Source organism: Saccoglossus kowalevskii, chromosome 13 (assembly GCF_978046115.1).
Source record: "Saccoglossus kowalevskii chromosome 13, keSacKowa6.1, whole genome shotgun sequence".
Lineage (NCBI taxonomy): Eukaryota > Metazoa > Hemichordata > Enteropneusta > Harrimaniidae > Saccoglossus > Saccoglossus kowalevskii.
This window is the reverse complement of record NC_140653.1, coordinates 35,105,964-35,128,093: the sequence shown is the minus strand read 5'-3', so window position 1 is coordinate 35,128,093 and position 22,130 is coordinate 35,105,964. Positions and strand designations below refer to the sequence as shown.

The 22,130-nt window shown below is 40.1% G+C and overlaps 5 non-coding genes across 5 annotated transcripts; all 5 read right to left on the bottom strand.

Moving 5' to 3' along the window:
• Positions 1–585: 585 nt before the first annotated feature.
• TRNAF-GAA (transfer RNA phenylalanine (anticodon GAA)) lies at positions 586–656 on the bottom strand. Its single transcript has one exon. It is a non-coding gene; the product is annotated as a tRNA-Phe (tRNA).
• A 373-nt stretch (positions 657–1,029) lies between these two features.
• TRNAF-GAA (transfer RNA phenylalanine (anticodon GAA)) lies at positions 1,030–1,115 on the bottom strand. Its single transcript has one exon. It is a non-coding gene; the product is annotated as a tRNA-Phe (tRNA).
• Positions 1,116–1,488: 373 nt separating this feature from the next.
• TRNAF-GAA (transfer RNA phenylalanine (anticodon GAA)) lies at positions 1,489–1,574 on the bottom strand. Its single transcript has one exon. It is a non-coding gene; the product is annotated as a tRNA-Phe (tRNA).
• A 5,419-nt stretch (positions 1,575–6,993) lies between these two features.
• On the bottom strand, positions 6,994–7,099 carry TRNAF-GAA (transfer RNA phenylalanine (anticodon GAA)). Its single transcript has one exon. It is a non-coding gene; the product is annotated as a tRNA-Phe (tRNA).
• Positions 7,100–16,194: 9,095 nt separating this feature from the next.
• TRNAF-GAA (transfer RNA phenylalanine (anticodon GAA)) lies at positions 16,195–16,271 on the bottom strand. The gene has a single exon. It is a non-coding gene; the product is annotated as a tRNA-Phe (tRNA).
• Between the last annotated feature and the right edge of the window lie 5,859 nt (positions 16,272–22,130).

Sequence of the window (22,130 nt, the reverse complement as noted above, 5' to 3'; positions counted from 1 at the left end):
TTATCCTCGGGTGAATGTGCATTCGTTTTACTTTAAAATCACCCTTTTTGATAAGGCAGGTGAACTTCCGACAGGGCGTTTTCACAGGACAATACACCGGATATGGTATTTCTTTTACACATGTGTGTTTTTGCAAAGTTTGCCTTGGTCGAACTCTAGATCTTCAGTCTAACGCTCTCCCAACTGAGCTATTTCGGCATATGAAACTTTTAATCTACCGTAAAATTGAACTTTTTGCTGGAAATAACCAAGAATTTATGGTTTATAAACGGTTGTACCTTTTTATCCTCGGGTGAATGTGCATTCGTTTTACTTTAAAATCACCCTTTTTGATAAGGCAGGTGAACTTCTGATAGGGCGTTTCACAAGACAATACACCGGATATGGTATTTCTTTTTCGCAGGTTTGTGTTTGCAAAGTTTGCCATGGTCGAACTCTGGATACTGCGTTTGAATCAGACAGAATACGGCATACCGTATTTGTGTTAAGTGGTTTCTGTCCACGCAATTCAAACTGTATTGTTCGATTGTTCAATCATTGATAAAATAATTGCCGAAACCCGGGACAATTCACCGAACTCGTGGAAGTTCACCGGGGTTTGAACCAGGGACCTTTAGATCTTCAGTCTAACGCTCTCCCAACTGAGCTATTTCGGCATATGAAACAATTAATCTACTGTAAAGTTGAACTTTTTGCTGGAAATAACCAAGAATTTACGGTCTATAAACGGTTGTACCTTTTTATCCTCAGGTGAATGTGCATTCGTTTTATTTTAAAATCACCCTTTTTGATAAGGCAGGCGAACTTCTGACAGGGCGTTTTCACAGGACAATACACCGGATATGGTATTTCTTTTACGCATGTGTGTTTTTGCAAAGTTTGCCTTGGTCGAACTCTGGATACAGCATTTGAATCAGACAGAATACGGGATAACGTATTTGTGTTAAGTTGTTTCTGTACACGCAATTCAAACTGTATTGTTCGATTGTTCAATCATTGATAAAATAATTGCCGAAACCCGGGACAATTCACCGAACTCGTGGAAGTTCGCCGGGGTTTGAACCAGGGACCTTTAGATCTTCAGTCTAACGCTCTCCCAACTGAGCTATTTCGGCATATGAAACTTTTAATCTACCGTAAAATTGAACTTTTTGCTGGAAATAACCAAGAATTTATGGTTTATAAACGGTTGTACCTTTTTTATCCTCGGGTGAATGTGCATTCGTTTTACTTTAAAATCACCATTTTTGATAAGGCAGGTGAACTACTGATAGGGCGTTTCACAGGACAATACACCGGATATGGTATTTCTTTTTCGCAGGTTTGTGTTTGCAAAGTTTGCCATGGTCGAACTCTGGATACTGCGTTTGAATCAGACAGAATACGGCATACCGTATTTGTGTTAAGTGGTTTCTGTCCACGCAATTCAAACTGTATTGTTCGATTGTTCAATCATTCATAAAAAAATTGCCGAAACCCGGGACAATTCACCAAACTCGTGGAAGTTCGCCAGGGTTTGAACCAGGGACCTTTAGATCTTCAGTCTAACGCTCTCCCAACTGAGCTATTTCGGCATATGAAACATTTAATCTACCGTAAAGTTGAACTTTTTGCTGCAAATAACCAAGAATTTATGGTCTATAAACGGTTGTACCTTTTTATCCTCAGGTGAATGTGCATTCGTTTTACTTTAAAATCACCCTTTTTGATAAGGCAGGCGAACTTCTAACAAGGCGTTTTCACAGGACAATACACCGGATATGGTATTTCTTTTTCGCAGGTTTGTGTTTGCAAAGTTTGCCATGGTTGAACTCTAGATACAGCGTTTGATTCAACAGAAAACGGGAAACCGTATTTGCGTTTAGTTGTTTCTGTACACGCAATTCAAACTGTATTGTTCGATTGTTTAATCATTGATAAAATAATTGCCGAAACCCGGGACAATTCACCGAACTCGTGGAAGTTCGCCGGGGTTTGAACCAGGGACCTTTAGATCTTCAGTCTAACGATCTCCCACCTGAGCTATTTCGGCATAAGAAACATTTAATCTACCGTAAAATTGAACTTGTTGCTGTAAATAACCAAGTATTTATGGTATATAAACGGTTATACCTTTTTATCCTCAGGTGAATGTGCATTCGTTTTACTTTAAAATCACCCTTTTTGATAAGTCAAGCGAACTCCTGATAGGTAGTTTTCACATGACAATTCACCGGATATGGTATTTCTTTTTCGCAGGTTTGTGTTTGCGAAGTTTGCCATGGTCGATCTCTCGATACAGGCGTTTGAATCAGACAGAATACGGGAAACCGTATTTGTGTTAAGTGGTTTCTGTCCACGCAATTCAAACTGTATTGTTCGATTGTTCAATCATTGATAAAATAATTGCCGAAACCCGGGAAAATTCACCGAACTCGTGGAAGTTCGCCGTGGTTTGAACCAAGGAACTTTATATCTTCAGTCTAACGCTCTCCCAACTGAGCTATTTCGGCATATGAAACAGTTAATCTACCGTAAAGTTGAACTTTTTGCTGGAAATAACCAATAATTTATGGTCTATAAACGGTTGTACCTTTTTATCCTCAGGTGAATGTGCATTCGTTTTACTTTAAAATGACCCTTTTTGATAAGGCAGTGGAACTTCTGACAGGGCGTTTTCACAGGACAATACACCGGATATGATATTTCTTTTACGCAGGTTTGCAGTTGCAAAGTTTGCAATGGTCCACCTCTAGATACAGCGCTTGAATCAGACAGAATACGGGATACCGTATTTGTGTTAAGTTGTTTCTGTACACGCAATTCAAACTGTATTGTTCGATTGTTCAATCATTGATAAAATAATTGCCCAAAACCCGGGACAATTCACCAAACTCGTGGAAGTTCGCCGGGGTTTGAACCAGATACCTATAGATCTTCAGGCTAACAGCTCTCCCAACTGAGCTATTTCGGCATATGAAACATTTAATCTACCGTAAAGTTGAACTTTTTGCTGGAAATAACCAAGAATTTATGGTCTATAAACGGTTGTGCCTTTTTATCCTCAGGTGAATGTGTATTCGTTTTACTTTAAAATCACCCTTTTTGATAAGGCAGGCGAACTTCTGACATGGCGTTTCACAGGACAATAACACCGGATATGATATTTCTTTTACGCAGGTTTGCAGTTGCAATGTTTGCAATGGTCGAACTATATATACAGCGTTTGAATCAGACAGAATACGGCATACCGTATTTGTGTTAAGTGGTTTCTGTCCACGCAATTCAAACTGTATTGTTCGATTGCTCAATCATTGATAAAATAATTGACGAAACCCGGGACAATTCACCGAACTCGTGGAAGTTCGCCGGGGTTTGAACCAGGAACCTTTAGATCTTCAGTCTAACGCATTCCCAACTGAGCTATTTCGGGATATGAAACATTTAATCTTCCGTAAAGTTGAACTTTTATGCTGGAAATAACCAAGTATTTATGGTCTATAAACGGTTGTACCTTTTTATCCTCGGGTGAATATGCATTCGTTTTACATTAAAATCACCCTTTTTGATAAGGCAGGCGAACTTCTGACAGGGCGTTTTCACAGGACAATACACCGGATATGGTATTTCTTTTACGCAGGTTCGTTTTTGCAAAGTATGCCTTGGTCGAACTCTGGATACAGCGTTTGAATCAGACAGAATGCGGGATACCGTATTTGTGTTAAGTTGTTTCTGTACACGCAATTCAAACTGTATTGTTCGATTGTTCAATCATTGATAAAATAATTGCCGAAACACGGGACAATTCACCGAACTCGTGGAAGTTCGCCGGGGTTCACCAGGGACCTTCACCAGGGACCTTTAGATCTTCAGTCTAACGCTCTCACAACTGAGCTATTTCAGCATATGAAGAATTTAATCCACCGTAAAGTTGAACTTTTTGCTGGAAATAACCAAGAATTTATGGTCTATAAACGGTTGTACCTTTTTTATTCTCAGGTGAATGTGCATTCGTTTTACTTTAAAATCACCCTTTTTGATAAGGCAGGCGAACTTCTGACAGGGCGTTTTCACAGGACAATACACCGGATATGGTATTTCTTTTACGCAGGTGTGTTTTTGCAAAGTTTGCCTTGGTCGAACTCTGGATACAGCGTTTGATTCAGACAGAATACGGGATACCGTATTTGTGTTAAGTGGTTTCTGTCCACGCAATTCAAACTGTATTGTTCGATTGTTCAATCATTGATAAAATAATTGCCGAAACCGGGTAATTCACCAAACTCGTGGAAGTTCGCCGGTGTTTGAACCAGGGACCTTTAGAACTTCAGTCTTACGCTCTCCCAACTGAGCTAATCCGGCATATGAAGCATTTAATCTTCCGTAAAGTTGAACTTTTTTGCTGGAAATAACCAAGTATTTGTGGTATATAAACGGTTGTACCTTTTTATCCTCAGGTGAATGTGCATTCGTTTTACTTTAAAATCACCCTTTTTGATAAGTCAAGCGAACTCCTGATAGGGCGTTTTCACAGGACAATTCACCGGACATGGTATTTCTTTTTCGCAGGTTTGTGTTTGCAAAGTTTGCCTTGGTCGAACTCTGGACCCAGCGTTTGAATCAGACAGAATACGGGATACCGTATTTGTTTTAAGTTGTTTCTATACACGCAATTCAAACTGTATTGTTCGATTGTTCAATCATTGATAAAATAATTGCCGAAACCCGAGACAATTCACCGAACTCGTGGAAGTTCGCCGGGGTTTGAACCAGGGACTTTTAGATCTTCAGTCTAACGCTCTCTCAACTGAGCTATTTCGGCATATGAAACTTTTAATCTACCGTAAAATTGAACTTTTTGCTGGAATTAACCAAGAATCTATGGTCTATAAACGGTTGTACCTTTTTATCCTCAGGTAAATGTGCATTCGTTTTACTTTAAAATCACCCTTTTTGATAAGGCAGGCGAACTTCTGACAGGGCGTTTTCACAGGACAATACACCGGATATGGTATTTCTTTTACGCAGGTGTGTTTTTGCAAAGTTTGCCATGGTTGAACTCTAGATACAGCGTTTGATTCAACAGAAAACGGGAAACCGTATTTGCGTTTAGTTGTTTCTGTACACGCAATTCAAACTGTGTTGTTCGATTGTTCAATCATTGATAAAATAATTGCCGAAACCCGGGACAATTCACCGAACTCGTGGAAGTTCGCCGGGGTTTGAACCAGGGACTTTTAGATCTTCAGTCTAACGATCTCCCACCTGAGCTATTTCGGCATATGAAACATTTAATCTACCGTAAAATTGAACTTTTTGCTGTAAATAACCAAGTATTTATGGTATATAAACGGTTATACCTTTTTATCCTCAGGTGAATGTGCATTCGTTTTACTTTAAAATCACCCTTTTTGATAAGTCAAGCGAACTCCTGATAGGTAGTTTTCACATGACAATTCACCGGATATGGTATTTCTTTTTCGCAGGTTTGTGTTTGCGAAGTTTGCCATGGTCGATCTCTCGATACAGGCGTTTGAATCAGACAGAATACGGGATACCGTATTTGTGTTAAGTGGTTTCTGTCCACGCAATTCAAACTGTATTGTTCGATTGTTCAATCATTGATAAAATAATTGCCGAAACCCGGGAAAATTCACCGAACTCGTGGAAGTTCGCCGTGGTTTGAACCAAGGAACTTTATATCTTCAGTCTAACGCTCTCCCAACTGAGCTATTTCGGCATATGAAACAGTTAATCTACCGTAAAGTTGAACTTTTTGCTGGAAATAACCAATAATTTATGGTCTATAAACGGTTGTACCTTTTTATCCTCAGGTGAATGTGCATTCGTTTTACTTTAAAATGACCCTTTTTGATAAGGCAGTGGAACTTCTGACAGGGCGTTTTCACAGGACAATACACCGGATATGGTATTTCTTTTTCGCAGGTTTGTTTTTGCAAAGTATGCCTTGGTCGAACTCTGGATACAGCGTTTGAATCAGACAGAATGCGGGATACCGTATTTGTGTTAAGTTGTTTCTGTACACGCAATTCAAACTGTATTGTTCGATTGTTCAATCATTGATAAAATAATTGCCGAAACACGGGACAATTCACCGAAATCGTGGAAGTTCGCCGGGGTTCACCAGGGACCTTCACCAGGGACCTTTAGATCTTCAGTCTAACGCTCTCCCAACTGAGCTATTTCGGCATATGAAGAATTTAATCCACCGTAAAGTTGAACTTTTTGCTGGAAATAACCAAGAATTTATGGTCTATAAACGGTTGTACCTTTTCATCCTCGGGTGAATGTGCATTCGTTTTACTTTAAAATCACCCTTTTTGATAAGGCAGGCGAACTTCTGACAGGGCGTTTTCACAGGACAATACACCGGATATGGTATTTCTTTTACGCAGGTGTGTTTTTGCAAAGTTTGCCTTGCTCGAACTCTGGATACAGCGTTTGAATCAGACAGAATACGGGATACCGTATTTGTGTTAAGTGGTTTCTGTCCACGCAATTCAAACTGTATTGTTCGATCATTGATAAAATAATTGCCGAAACCGGGTAATTCACCAAACTCGTGGAAGTTCGCCGGGGTTTGAACCAGGGACCTTTAGATCTTCAGTCTAACACTCTCCCAACTGAGCTATTTCGGGATATGAATCATTTTATCTTCCGTAAAGTTGAACTTTTATGCTGGAAATAACCAAGTTTTTATGGTCTATAAACGATTGTACCTTTTCATCCTCAGGTGAATGTGCATTCGTTTTACTTTAAAATCACCCTTTTTGATAAGTCAAGCGAACTCCTGATAGGGCGTTTTCACAGGACAATTCACCGGACATGGTATTTCTTTTTCGCAGGTTTGTGTTTGCAAAGTTTGCCTTGGTCGAACTATGGATATAGCGTTTGAATCGGACAGAATACGGGATACAGTATTTGTGTTAAGTTGTTTCTGTACACGCAATTCAAACTGTATTGTTCGATTGTTCAATTCATTGATAAAATTATTGTCGAAACCCGGGACAATTCACCGAACTCGTGGAAGTTCGCCGTGCTTTGAACCAAGGAACTTTAGATCTTCAGTCTAACGCTCTCCCAACTGAGCTATTTCGGCATATGAAACATTTAATCTTCCGTAAAGTTGAACTTTTTTGCTGGAAATAACCAAGTATTTATGGTCCATAAACGGTTGTACCTTTTTATCCTCGGGAGAATGTGCATTCGTTTTACATTAAAATCACCCTTTTTGATAAGTCAAGCGAACACCTGATAGGGCGTTTTCACAGGACAATACACCGGATATGGCATTTCTTTTTCGCAGGTTTGTGTTTGCAAAGTTTGCCTTGGTCGAACTCTGGACACAGCGTTTGAATCAGACAGAATACGGGATACCGTATTTGTTTTAAGTTGTTTCTATACACGCAATTCAAACTGTATTGTTCGATTGTTCAATCATTGATAAAATAATTGCCGAAACCCGGGACAATTCACCGAACTCGTGGAAGTTCGCCGGGGTTTGAACCAGGGACCTTTAGTTGTTCAGTCTAACGCTCTCCCAACTGAGCTATTTCGGGATATGAAACATTTAATCTACCGTAAACTTGAACTTTTATGCTGGAAATAACCAAGTATTTATGGTCTATAAACGGTTGTACCTTTTTATCCTCAGGTGAAAGTGCATTCGTTTTACTATAAAATTCACCCTTTTTGATAAGTCAAGCGAACTCCTGATAGGGCGTTTTCACAGGACAATACACCGGATATGGCATTTCTTTTTCGCAGGTTTGTGTTTGCAAAGTTTGCCTTGGTCGAACTCAGGACACAGCGTTTGAATCAGACAGAATACGGGATACCGTATTTGTTTTAAGTTGTTTCTATACACGCAATTCAAACTGTATTGTTCGATTGTTCAATCATTGATAAAATAATTGCCGAAACCCGGGACAATTCACCGAACTCGTGGAAGTTCGCCGGGGTTTGAACCAGGGACCTTCACCAGGGACCTTTAGATCTTCAGTCTAACGCTCTCCCAACTGAGCTATTTCGGCATATGAAGAATTTAATCCACCGTAAAGTTGAACTTTTTGCTGGAAATAACCAAGAATTTATGGTCTATAAACGGTTGTACCTTTTTATCCTCGGGTGAATGTGCATTCGTTTTACTTTAAATTCACCCTTTTTGATAAGGCAGGCGAACTTCTGACAGGGCGTTTTCACAGGACAATACACCGGATATGGTATTTCTTTTACGCAGGTGTGTTTTTGCAAAGTTTGCCTTGGTCGAACTCTGGATACAGCGTTTGAATCAGACAGAATACGGGATACCGTATTTGTGTTAAGTGGTTTCTGTCCACGCAATTCAAACTGTATTGTTCGATTGTTCAATTCATTGATAAAATTATTGTCGAAACCCGGGACAATTCACCGAACTCGTGGAAGTTCGCCGTGCTTTGAACCAAGGAACTTTAGATCTTCAGTCTAACACTCTCCCAACTGAGCTATTTCGGCATATGAAACATTTAATCTTCCGTAAAGTTGAACTTTTTGCTGGAAATAACCAAGTATTTATGGTCTATAAACGGTTGTACATTTTTATCCTCAGGTGAATGTGCATTCGTTTTACTTTAAAATCACCCTTTTTGATAAGGCAGGCGAACTTCTGACAGGGCGTTTTCACAGGACAATACACCGGATATGCTATTTCTTTTACACAGGTGTGTTTTTGCAAAGTTTGCCTTGGTCGAACTCTGGATACAGCGTTTGAATCAGACAGAATGCGGGATACCGTATTTGTGTTAAGTGGCATCTGTCCACGCAATTCAAACTGTATTGTTCGATTGTTCAATCATTGATAAAATAATTGCCGAAACCCGGGACAATTCACCGAACTCGTGGAAGTTCGCCGGGGTTTGAACCAGGGACCTTTAGATCTTCAGTCTAACGATCTCCCACCTGAGCTATTTCGGCATAAGAAACATTTAATCTACCGTAAAATTGAACTTTTTGCTGGAAATAACCAAGAATTTATGGTTTATAAACGGTTGTACCTTTTTATCCTCGGGAGAATGTGCATTCGTCTTACTTTAAAATCACACTTTTTGATAAGTCTAGCAAACTCCTGATAGGGCGTATTCACAGGACAATTCACCGGACAAGGTATTTCTTTTTCGCAGGTTTGTGTTTGCAATGTTTGCCTTGGCCGAACTCGGGGTACAGCGTTTGAATCAGACAGAATACGGGATACCGTATTTGTGTTAAGTGGTATCTGTCCACGCAATTCAAACTGTATTGTTCGATTGTTCAATCATTGATAAAATAATTGCCGAGACCCGGGACAATTCACCGAACTCGTGGCAGTTCGCCGCGGTTTGAACCAGGTACCTTTAGATCTTCAGTCTAACACTCTCCCAACTGAGCTATTTCGGCATATGAAACATTTAATCTTCCGTAAAGTTGAACTTTTTGCTGGAAATAACCAAGTATTTATGGTCTATAAACGGTTGTACCTTTTTATCCTCAGGTGAATGTGCATTCGTTTTACGTTAAAATCACCTTTCTTGATAAGTCTAGCGAACTCCTGATAGGGCGTTTTCACAGGACAATTCACCGGATATGGTATTTCTTTTTCGCAGGTTTGTGTTTGCTAAGTTTGCCATGGTCCAACTCTGGATACAGCGTTTGAATCAGACAGAATACGGGATACCGTATTTGTGTTAAGTGGTTTCTTTCCACGCAATTCAAACTGTGTTGTTCGATTGTTCAATCATTGATAAAATAATTGCCGAAACCCGGGACAATTGACCGAACTCGTGGAAGTTCGCTGGGGTTTGAACCAGGGACCTTTAGATCTTCAGTCTAACGCTCCCAACTGAGCTATTTCGGTATATGAAACTTTTAATCTACCGTAAAGTTGAACTTTTTTGCTGGAAATAACCAAGTATTTATGGTCTATAAACGGTTGTACCTTTTTATCCTCAGGTGAATGTGCATTCGTTTTACTTTAAAATCACCCTTTTTGATAAGGCAAGCGAACTCCTGATAGCGCGTTTTCACAGGACAATTCACCGATATGGTATTTCTTTTTCGCAGGTTTGTGTTTGCAAAGTTTGCCATGGTCGAACTCTGGATACAGCGTTTGAATCAGACAGAATACGGGATACCGTATTTGTGTTAAGTGGTTTCTGTCCACGCAATTCAAACTGTATTGTTCGATTGTTCAATCATTGATAAAATAATTGCCGAAACCAGGGACAATTGACCGAACTCGTGGAAGTTCGCCGGGGTTTGAACCAGAGACCTTTAGATCTTCAGTCTAACGCTCCCAACTGAGCTATTTCGGCGTATGATACTTTTAATCTACCGAAAAATTGAACTTTTTGCTGGAAATAACCAAGAATTTATGGTTTATAAACGGTTGTACCTTTTAATCCTCGGGTGAATGTGCATTCGTTTTACATAAAAATCACCCTTTTTGATAAGTCAAGCGAACTCTTGATAGGTCGTTCTCATAGACAATTAACCGGATATGGTATTTCTTTTTCGCAGGTTTGTGTTTGCAAAGTTTGCCATGGTCGAACTCTGGATACAGCGTTTGAATCAGACAGAATACGGCATACCGTATTTGTGTTAAGTGGCATCTGTCCACGCAATTCAAACTGTATTGTTCAATTGTTCAATCATTGATAAATTAATTGCCGAAACCCGGGACAATTCACCGAACTCGTGGAAGTTCGCCGGGGTTTGAACCAGGGACCTTTAGATCTTCAGTCTAACGATCTCCCACCTGAGCTATTTCGGCATAAGAAACATTTAATCTACCGTAAAATTGAACTTTTTGCTGGAAATAACCAAGAATTTATGGTTTATAAACGGTTGTAACTTTTTATCCTCGGGAGAATGTGCATTCGTCTTACTTTAAAATCACACTTTTTGATAAGTCTAGCAAACTCCTGATAGGGCGTATTCACAGGACAATTCACCGGACATGGTATTTCTTTTTCGCAGGTTTGTGTTTGCAATGTTTGCCTTGGCCGAACTCGGGGTACAGCGTTTGAATCAGACACAATACGGGATACCGTATTTGTGTTAAGTGGGACCTTTAGATCTTCAGTCTAACGCTCTCCCACCTGAGCTATTTCGGCATATGAAACATTTAATCTACCGTAAAGTTGAACATTTTGCTGGAAATAACCAAGAATTTATGGTCTAAAAACGGTTGTACCTTTTAATCCTCGGGTGAATGTGCATTGGTTTGACATTAAAATTACCCTTTTTGATAAGTCAAGCGAACTCCTGATAGATCGTTTTCACAGGACAATTCACCGGATATGGTATTTCTTTTTCGCAGGTTTGTGTTTGCAAAGTTTGCCATGGTCGAACTCTGGATACAGCGTTTGAATCAGACAGAATACGGGATACCGTATTTGTGTTAAGTGGTTTCTGTCCACGCAATTCAAACTGTATTGTTCGATTGTTCAATCATTGATAAAATAATTGCCGAAACCAGGGACAATTCACCGCACTCGTGGAAGTTCGCCGGGGTTTGAACCAGGGACCTTCAGATCTTCAATCTAACGCTCTCCCAACTGAGCTATTTCGGCATATGAAACATTTAATCTTCCGTAAAATTGAACTTTTTGCTGGAAATAACCAAGAATTTATGGTTTATAAACGGTTGTACCTTTTTATCCTCGGGAGAATGTGCATTCGTCTTACTTTAAAATCACACTTTTTGATAAGTCTAGCAAACTCCTGATAGGGCGTATTCACAGGACAATTCACCGGACATGGTATTTCTTTTTCGCAGGTTTGTGTTTGCAATGTTTGCCTTGGCCGAACTCGGGGTACAGCGTTTGAATCAGACAGAATACGGGATACCGTATTTGTGTTAAGTGGGACCTTTAGATCTTCAGTCTAACGCTCTCCCACCTGAGCTATTTCGGCATATGAAACATTTAATCTACCGTAAAGTTGAACTTTTTGCTGGAAATAACCAAGAATTTATGGTCTAAAAACGGTTGTACCTTTTAATCCTTGGGTGAATGTGCATTGGTTTTACATTAAAATTAGCCTTTTTGATAAGTCAAGCGAACTCCTGATAGATCGTTTTCACAGGACAATTCACCGGATATGGTATTTCTTTTTCGCAGGTTTGTGTTTGCAAAGTTTGCCATGGTCGAACTCTGGATACAGCGTTTGAATCAGACAGAATACGGGATACCGTATTTGTGTTAAGTGGTATCTGTCCACGCAATTCAAACTGTATTGTTCGATTGTTCAATCATTGATAAAATAATTGCCGAGACCCGGGACAATTCACCGAACTCGTGGCAGTTCGCCGCGGTTTGAACCAGGGACCTTTAGATCTTCAGTCTAACACTCTCCCAACTGAGCTATTTCGGCATATGAAACATTTAATCTTCCGTAAAGTTGAACTTTTTGCTGGAAATAACCAAGTATTTATGGTCTATAAACGGTTGTACCTTATTATCCTCAGGTGAATGTGCATTCGTTTTACGTTAAAATCACCGTTCTTGATAAGTCTAGCGAACTCCTGATAGGGCGTTTTCACAGGACAATTCACCGGATATGGTATTTCTTTTTCGCAGGTTTGTGTTTGCAAAGTTTGCCATGGTCGAACTCTGGATACAGCGTTTGAATCAGACAGAATACGGGATACCGTATTTGTGTTAAGTGGTATCTGTCCACGCAATTCAAACTGTATTGTTCGATTGTTCAATCATTGATAAAATAATTGCCGAGACCCGGGACAATTCACCGAACTCGTGGCAGTTCGCCGCGGTTTGAACCAGGGACCTTTAGATCTTCAGTCTAACACTCTCCCAACTGAGCTATTTCGGCATATGAAACATTTAATCTTCCGTAAAGTTGAACTTTTTGCTGGAAATAACCAAGTATTTATGGTCTATAAACGGTTGTACCTTATTATCCTCAGGTGAATGTGCATTCGTTTTACGTTAAAATCACCGTTCTTGATAAGTCTAGCGAACTCCTGATAGGGCGTTTTCACAGGACAATTCACCGGATATGGTATTTCTTTTTCGCAGGTTTGTGTTTGCTAAGTTTGCCATGGTCCAACTCTGGATACAGCGTTTGAATCAGACAGAATACGGGATACCGTATTTGTGTTAAGTGGTTTCTTTCCACGCAATTCAAACTGTGTTGTTCGATTGTTCAATCATTGATAAAATAATTGCCGAAACCCGGGACAATTGACCGAACTCGTGGAAGTTCGCTGGGGTTTGAACCAGGGACCTTTAGATCTTCAGTCTAACGCTCCCAACTGAGCTATTTCGGCATATGAAACTTTTAATCTACCGTAAAGTTGAACTTTTTTGCTGGAAATAACCAAGTATTTATGGTCTATAAACGGTTGTACCTTTTTATCCTCAGGTGAATGTGCATTCGTTTTACTTTAAAATCACCCTTTTTGATAAGGCAAGCGAACTCCTGATAGCGCGTTTTCACAGGACAATTCACCGATATGGTATTTCTTTTTCGCAGGTTTGTGTTTGCAAAGTTTGCCATGGTCGAACTCTGGATACAGCGTTTGAATCAGACAGAATACGGGATACCGTATTTGTGTTAAGTGGTTTCTGTCCACGCAATTCAAACTGTATTGTTCGATTGTTCAATCATTGATAAAATAATTGCCGAAACCAGGGACAATTGACCGAACTCGTGGAAGTTCGCCGGGGTTTGAACCAGAGACCTTTAGATCTTCAGTCTAACGCTCCCAACTGAGCTATTTCGGCGTATGATACTTTTAATCTACCGAAAAATTGAACTTTTTGCTGGAAATAACCAAGAATTTATGGTTTATAAACGGTTGTACCTTTTAATCCTCGGGTGAATGTGCATTCGTTTTACATAAAAATCACCCTTTTTGATAAGTCAAGCGAACTCTTGATAAATCGTTTTCATAGACAATTAACCGGATATGGTATTTCTTTTTCGCAGGTTTGTGTTTGCAAAGTTTGCCATGGTCGAACTCTGGATACAGCGTTTGAATCAGACAGAATACGGCATACCGTATTTGTGTTAAGTGGCATCTGTCCACGCAATTCAAACTGTATTGTTCAATTGTTCAATCATTGATAAATTAATTGCCGAAACCCGGGACAATTCACCGAACTCGTGGAAGTTCGCCGGGGTTTGAACCAGGGACCTTTAGATCTTCAGTCTAACGATCTCCCACCTGAGCTATTTCGGCATAAGAAACATTTTATCTACCGTAAAATTGAACTTTTTGCTGGAAATAACCAAGAATTTATGGTTTATAAACGGTTGTACCTTTTTAAACTCGGGAGAATGTGCATTCGTCTTACTTTAAAATCACACTTTTTGATAAGTCTAGCAAACTCCTGATAGGGCGTATTCACAGGACAATTCACCGGACATGGTATTTCTTTTTCGCAGGTTTGTGTTTGCAATGTTTGCCTTGGCCGAACTCGGGGTACAGCGTTTGAATCAGACACAATACGGGATACCGTATTTGTGTTAAGTGGGACCTTTAGATCTTCAGTCTAACGCTCTCCCACCTGAGCTATTTCGGCATATGAAACATTTAATCTACCGTAAAGTTGAACTTTTTGCTGGAAATAACCAAGAATTTATGGTCTAAAAACGGTTGTACCTTTTAATCCTCGGGTGAATGTGCATTGGTTTTACATTAAAATTACCCTTTTTGATAAGTCAAGCGAACTCCTGATAGATCGTTTTCACAGGACAATTCACCGGATATGGTATTTCTTTTTCGCAGGTTTGTGTTTGCAAAGTTTGCCATGGTCGAACTCTGGATACAGCGTTTGAATCAGACAGAATACGGGATACCGTATTTGTGTTAAGTGGTTTCTGTCCACGCAATTCAAACTGTATTGTTCGATTGTTCAATCATTGATAAAATAATTGCCGAAACCAGGGACAATTCACCGAACTCGTGGAAGTTCGCCGGGGTTTGAACCAGGGACCTTCAGATCTTCAATCTAACGCTCTCCCAACTGAGCTATTTCGGCATATGAAACATTTAATCTTCCGTAAAATTGAACTTTTTGCTGGAAATAACCAAGAATTTATGGTTTATAAACGGTTGTACCTTTTTATCCTCGGGAGAATGTGCATTCGTCTTACTTTAAAATCACACTTTTTGATAAGTCTAGCAAACTCCTGATAGGGCGTATTCACAGGACAATTCACCGGACATGGTATTTCTTTTTCGCAGGTTTGTGTTTGCAATGTTTGCCTTGGCCGAACTCGGGGTACAGCGTTTGAATCAGACAGAATACGGGATACCGTATTTGTGTTAAGTGGGACCTTTAGATCTTCAGTCTAACGCTCTCCCACCTGAGCTATTTCGGCATATGAAACATTTAATCTACCGTAAAGTTGAACTTTTTGCTGGAAATAACCAAGAATTTATGGTCTAAAAAAGGTTGTACCTTTTAATCCTTGGGTGAATGTGCATTGGTTTTACATTAAAATTAGCCTTTTTGATAAGTCAAGCGAACTCCTGATAGATCGTTTTCACAGGACAATTCACCGGATATGGTATTTCTTTTTCGCAGGTTTGTGTTTGCAAAGTTTGCCATGGTCGAACTCTGGATTCAGGCGTTTGAATCAGACAGAATACGGGATACTGTATTTGTGTTAAGTTGTTTCTGTCCACGCAATTCAAACTGTCTTGTTCGATTGTTCAATCATTGATAATATAATTGCCGAAACCCGGGACAATTCACCGAACTCGTGGAAGTTCGCCGGGGACCTTTAGATGTTCAGTTCAACGCTCTCCCACCTGAGCTATTACAGCATATGAAACATTTAACCTACCGTAAAATTGAACTTTGTGCTGGAAATAACCAAGTATTTATGGTCTATAAACGGTTGTACCTTTTTATCCTCAGGTGAATGTGCATTCGCTTTACTTTAAAATCACACTTTTTGATAAGTCTAGCGAACTCCTGATAGGGCATTTTCACAGGACAATTCACCGGATATGGTATTTCTTTTTCGCAGGTTTGTGTTTGCAAGGTTTGCCATGGTCGAACTCTGGGTTCAGGCGTTTGAATCAGACAGAATACGGGATACCGTATTTGTGTTAAGTGGTTTCTGTCCACGCTATTCAAACTGTATTGTTCGATTGTTCAATCATTGATAAAATAATTGCCGAATCCCGGGACAATTCACCGAACTCGTGGAAGTTCGCCAGGGTTTGAACCAGGGACCTTTAGATCTTCAGTCTAACGCTCTCCCAACTGAGCTATTTCGGCGTATGGAACATCTAATCTTCCGTAAAGTTGAACTTTTTTGCTGGAAATAACCAAGTATTTATGTTGTATAAACGGTTGTACCTTTCTATCCACAGGTGAATGTGCATTCGCTTTACTTTAAAATCACACTTTTTGATAAGTCTAGCGAACTCCTGATAGGGCATTTTCACAGGACAATTCACCGGATATGGTATTTCTTTTTCGCAGGTTTGTGTTTGCAAAGTTTGCCATGGTCGAACTCTGGATACAGCGTTTGAATCAGACAGAATACGGGATACCGTATTTGTGTTAAGTGTTTTCTATCCACGCAATTCAAATTGTACTGTTCGATTGTTCGAAGTTCGTCGTGGTTTGAACCAGGGCCCTTTAGATCGTCAGTCTAACGCTCTCCCAACTGAGCTATTTCGGAATATGAAACATTTAATCTTCCGTAAAGTTGAACTTTTTTGCTGGAAATAACCAAGTATTTATGGTCTATAAACGGTTGTAACTTTTTATCCTCAGGTGAATGTGCATTCGTTTTTCTTTAAAATCACCCTTTTGGCTAAGTCAAGCGAACTTCTGATAGGGCGTTTTCACTGGACAATTCACCGGATATGGTATTTCTTTTTCGCAGGTTTGTGTTTGCAAAGTTTGCCATGGTCGAACTCTGGATACAGCGTTTGAATCAGACAGAATACGGGATACCGTATTTGTTATAAGTTGTTTCTGACCACGGAATTCAAACTGTATACTTTAAAATCAACCTTTTTGATAAGGCAGGCAAACTTCTGATAGGGCGTTTTCACAGGACAATACACCGGATATGGTATTTCGTTTACGCCGGTATGTAGTTGCAAAGTTTGCCATGGTCGAACTCTGGATACAGCGTTTGAATGAGACAGAATACGGGATACCGTATTTGTGTTAAGTGGTTTCTGTCCACGCAATTCAAACTGTATTGTTCGATTGTTCAATCATTGACAAAATAATTGCCGAAACCCGGGACAATTCACCGAACTCATGGAAGTTCGCCGGGGTTTGAAACAGGGACCTTTAGATCTTCAGTCTAACGCTCTCCCAACTGAGCTATTTCGGCATATGAAACATTTAATCTTCCGTAAAGTTGAACTTTTTTGCTGGAAATAACCAAGTATTTATGGTCTATAAACGGTTGTACCTTATTATCCTCAGGTGAATGTGCATTCGTTTTACTTTATAATCACCCGTTTTAATAAGTCAAGCGAACTCCTGATAGGGCGTTTTCACAGGACTATTCAGCGGTTATGGTATTTCTTTTTCGCAGGTTTGTGTTTGCAAAGTTTGCCATGGTCGAACTCTGGATTCAGGCGTTTGAATCAGACAGAATACGGGATACTGTATTTGTGTTAAGTTGTTTCTGTCCACGCAATTCAAACTGTCTTGTTCGATTGTTCAATCATTGATAATATAATTGCCGAAACCCGGGATAATTCACCGAACTCGTGGAAGTTCGCCGGGGACCTTTAGATGTTCAGTCTAACGCTCTCCCACCTGAGCTATTACAGCATATGAAACATTTAACCTACCGTAAAATTGAACTTTGTGCTGGAAATAACCAAGTATTTATGGTCTATAAACGGTTGTACCTTTTTATCCTCAGGTGAATGTGCATTCGCTTTACTTTAAAATCACACTTTTTGATAAGTCTAGCGAACTCCTGATAGGGCATTTTCACAGGACAATTCACCGGATATGGTATTTCTTTTTCGCAGGTTTGTGTTTGCAAGGTTTGCCATGGTCGAACTCTGGATTCAGGCGTTTGAATCAGACAGAATACGGGATACCGTATTTGTGTTAAGTGGTTTCTGTCCACGCAATTCAAACTGTATTGTTCGATTGTTCAATCATTGATAAAATAATTGCCGAATCCCGGGACAATTCACCGAACTCGTGGAAGTTCGCCAGGGTTTGAACCAGGGACGTTTAGATCTTCAGTCTAACGCTCTCCCAACTGAGCTATTTCGGCGTATGAAACATCTAATCTTCCGTAAAGTTGAACTTTTTTGCTGGAAATAACCAAGTATTTATGTTGTATAAACGGTTGTACCTTTCTATCCACAGGTGAATGTGCATTCGCTTTACTTTAAAATCACACTTTTTGATAAGTCTAGCGAACTCCTGATAAGGCATTTTCACAGGACAATTCACCGGATATGGTATTTCTTTTTCGCAGGTTTGTGTTTGCAAAGTTTGCCATGGTCGAACTCTGGATACAGCGTTTGAATCAGACAGAATACGGGATACCGTATTTGTGTTAAGTGTTTTCTATCCACGCAATTCAAATTGTACTGTTCGATTGTTCGAAGTTCGTCGTGGTTTGAACCAGGGCCCTTTAGATCGTCAGTCTAACGCTCTCCCAACTGAGCTATTTCGGAATATGAAACATTTAATCTTCCGTAAAGTTGAACTTTTTTGCTGGAAATAACCAAGTATTTATGGTCTATAAACGGTTGTAACTTTTTATCCTCAGGTGAATGTGCATTCGTTTTACTTTAAAATCACCCTTTTTGCTAAGTCAAGCGAACTTCTGATAGGGCGTTTTCACTGGACAATTCACCGGATATGGTATTTCTTTTTCGCAGGTTTGTGTTTGCAAAGTTTGCCATGGTCGAACTCTGGATACAGCGTTTGAATCAGACAGAATACGGGATACCGTATTTGTTATAAGTTGTTTCTGACCACGGAATTCAAACTGTATACTTTAAAATCAACCTTTTTGATAAGGCAGGCAAACTTCTGATAGGGCGTTTTCACAGGACAATACACCGGATATGGTATTTCGTTTACGCCGGTATGTAGTTGCAAAGTTTGCCATGGTCGAACTCTGGATACAGCGTTTGAATCAGACAGAATACGGGATACCGTATTTGTGTTAAGTGGTTTCTGTCCACGCAATTCAAACTATATTGTTGGATTGTTAAATCATTGATAAAATAATTATCGAAACCCGGGGCAATTCACCGAACTCGTGTAAGTTCGCCGGGGTTTGAAAAAGGGACCTTTAGATCTTCAGTCTAACGCTCTCCCAACTGAGCTATTTCGGCATATGAAACATTTAATCTTCCGTAAAGTTGAACTTTTTTGCTGGAAATAACCAAGTATTTATGTTGTATAAACGGTTGTACCTTTCTATCCACAGGTGAATGTGCATTCGCTTTACTTTAAAATCACACTTTTTGATAAGTCTAGCGAACTCCTGATAGGGCATTTTCACAGGACAATTCACCGGATATGGTATTTCTTTTTCGCAGGTTTGTGTTTGCAAAGTTTGCCATGGTCGAACTTTGGATACAGCGTTTTAATCAGACAGAATACGGGATACCGTATTTGTGTTAAGTGGTTTCTGTCCACGCAATTCAAACTGTATTTTTCGATTGTTCGAAGATCGCCGTGGTTTGAACCAGGGCCCTTTAGATCGTCAGTCTAACGCTCTCCCACCTGAGCTATTTCGGAATATGAAACATATAATCTTCCGTAAAGTTGAACTTTTTTGCTGGAAATAACCAAGTATTTATGGTCTATAAACGGTTGTAACTTTTTATCCTCAGGTGAATGTGCATTCGTTTTTCTTTAAAATCACCCTTTTGGCTAAGTCAAGCGAACTTCTGATAGGGCGTTTTCACTGGACAATTCACCGGATATGGTATTTCTTTTTCGCAGGTTTGTGTTTGCAAAGTTTGCCATGGTCGAACTCTGGATACAGCGTTTGAATCAGACAGAATACGGGATACCGTATTTGTTATAAGTTGTTTCTGACCACGGAATTCAAACTGTATACTTTAAAATCAACCTTTTTGATAAGGCAGGCAAACTTCTGATAGGGCGTTTTCACAGGACAATACACCGGATATGGTATTTCGTTTACGCCGGTATGTAGTTGCAAAGTTTGCCATGGTCGAACTCTGGATACAGCGTTTGAATCAGACAGAATACGGGATACCGTATTTGTGTTAAGTGGTTTCTGTCCACGCAATTCAAACTGTATTTTTCGATTGTTCGAAGATCGCCGTGGTTTGAACCAGGGCCCTTTAGATCGTCAGTCTAACGCTCTCCCACCTGAGCTATTTCGGAATATGAAACATATAATCTTCCGTAAAGTTGAACTTTTTTGCTGGAAATAACCAAGTATTTATGGTCTATAAACGGTTGTAACTTTTTATCCTCAGGTGAATGTGCATTCGTTTTACTTTAAAATCACCCTTTTTGCTAAGTCAAGCGAACTCCTGATAATGCTTTGGTTAGGACGGCAAAGCACATGTAATGCTTTGGTTAGGACGGAAAAGCACATGTAATGCTTTGGTTAGAACGGCAAAGCACATGTAATGCTTTGCTTATGACGGCAAAGCATATGTAATGCTTTGGTTATGATGGCAAAGCACATGTAATGCTTTGGTTAGGACGACGAAGCACATGAAATGCTTTGGTTAGGACGGCAAGGCACATGTAATGCTTTGGTAAGGACGGCAAAGCACATGGAATGCATTGGTTAGAACGGCAATGCACATGTAATGCTTTGGTTAGGACGGCAAAGTACATGTAATGCTTTGGTTATGACGTCAAAGCACATGTAATGCTTTGGTTAGGACGGCAAAGCACATGTAATGCTTTGGCTATGACGGCAAAGCACATGTAATGCTTTGGTTATGACGGCAAAGCACATGTAATGCTTTGGTTAGGACGATAAAGCACATGGAATGCTTCGGTTAGGACGGCAATGTACATGTAATGCTTTGATTAGGACGGCAAAGCACATGTAATGCGTTGGTTATGACGGCAAAGCACAAGTATTGCTTTGGTTATGACGGCAATGCACATGTAATGCTTTGGTTAGGACGACGAAGCACATGAAATGCTTTGGTTAGGACGGCAATGCACATGTAATACCTTGGTAAGGACGGCAAAGCACATGGAATGCTTTGGTTAGAACGGCAATGAACATGTAATGCTTTGGTTACGACGGCAAAGCACATGTAATGCTGTGGTTTGGACGGCAAAGCACATGGAATGCTTTGTTTATGACGGCAAAGCACATGTAATGCTTTGGTTATGACGGCAAATCACATGTAATGCTTTGGTTAGGACGATAAAGCGCATGGAATGCTTTGGTTAGGACGGCAATGTACATGTCATGCTTTGGTTAGTACGGTAAAGCACATGTAATGCTTTGGTTAGGACGGCAAAGCACATGTAATGCTTTGGTTAGGACGGCAAAGTACATGTAATGCTTTGGTTAGGACGGCAAAGCACATGCAATACTTTGGTTAGGACGGCAAAGCACATGTAATGCTTTGGTTAGGAACGGCAAAGCACATGTAATGCTTTGGTTATGACGGCAACGCACATGTAATGCTTTGGTTAGGACGACAAAACACATGGAATGCTTTGGTTAGGACGGCAATGCACTTGTAATGCTTTGGTTAGGAAGGCAAAGCACATGTAATGCTTTGGTTGGGACGACAAAGCACATGGAATGCTTTGGTTAGGACGGCAATGCACAAGTAATGCTTTGGTTAGGACGGCAAAACATATGGAATGCTTTGGTTAGGACGGCAAAGCACATGTAATGCTTTGGTTAGGACGGCAAAGCACATGTAATGCTTTGGTTATGACGGCAAAGCACATGTAATGCTTTGGTTATGACGGCAAAGCACATGTAATGCTTTGGTTAGGACGACGAAGCACATGAAATGCTTTGGTCAGGACGGCAATGCACATGTAATGCTATGGTAAGGACGGCAATGCACATGTAATGCTATGGTAAGGACGGCAAAGCACATGGAATGCATTGGTTATGACGGCAAAGCACATGTAATGCTTTGGTTATGACGGCAAAGCACA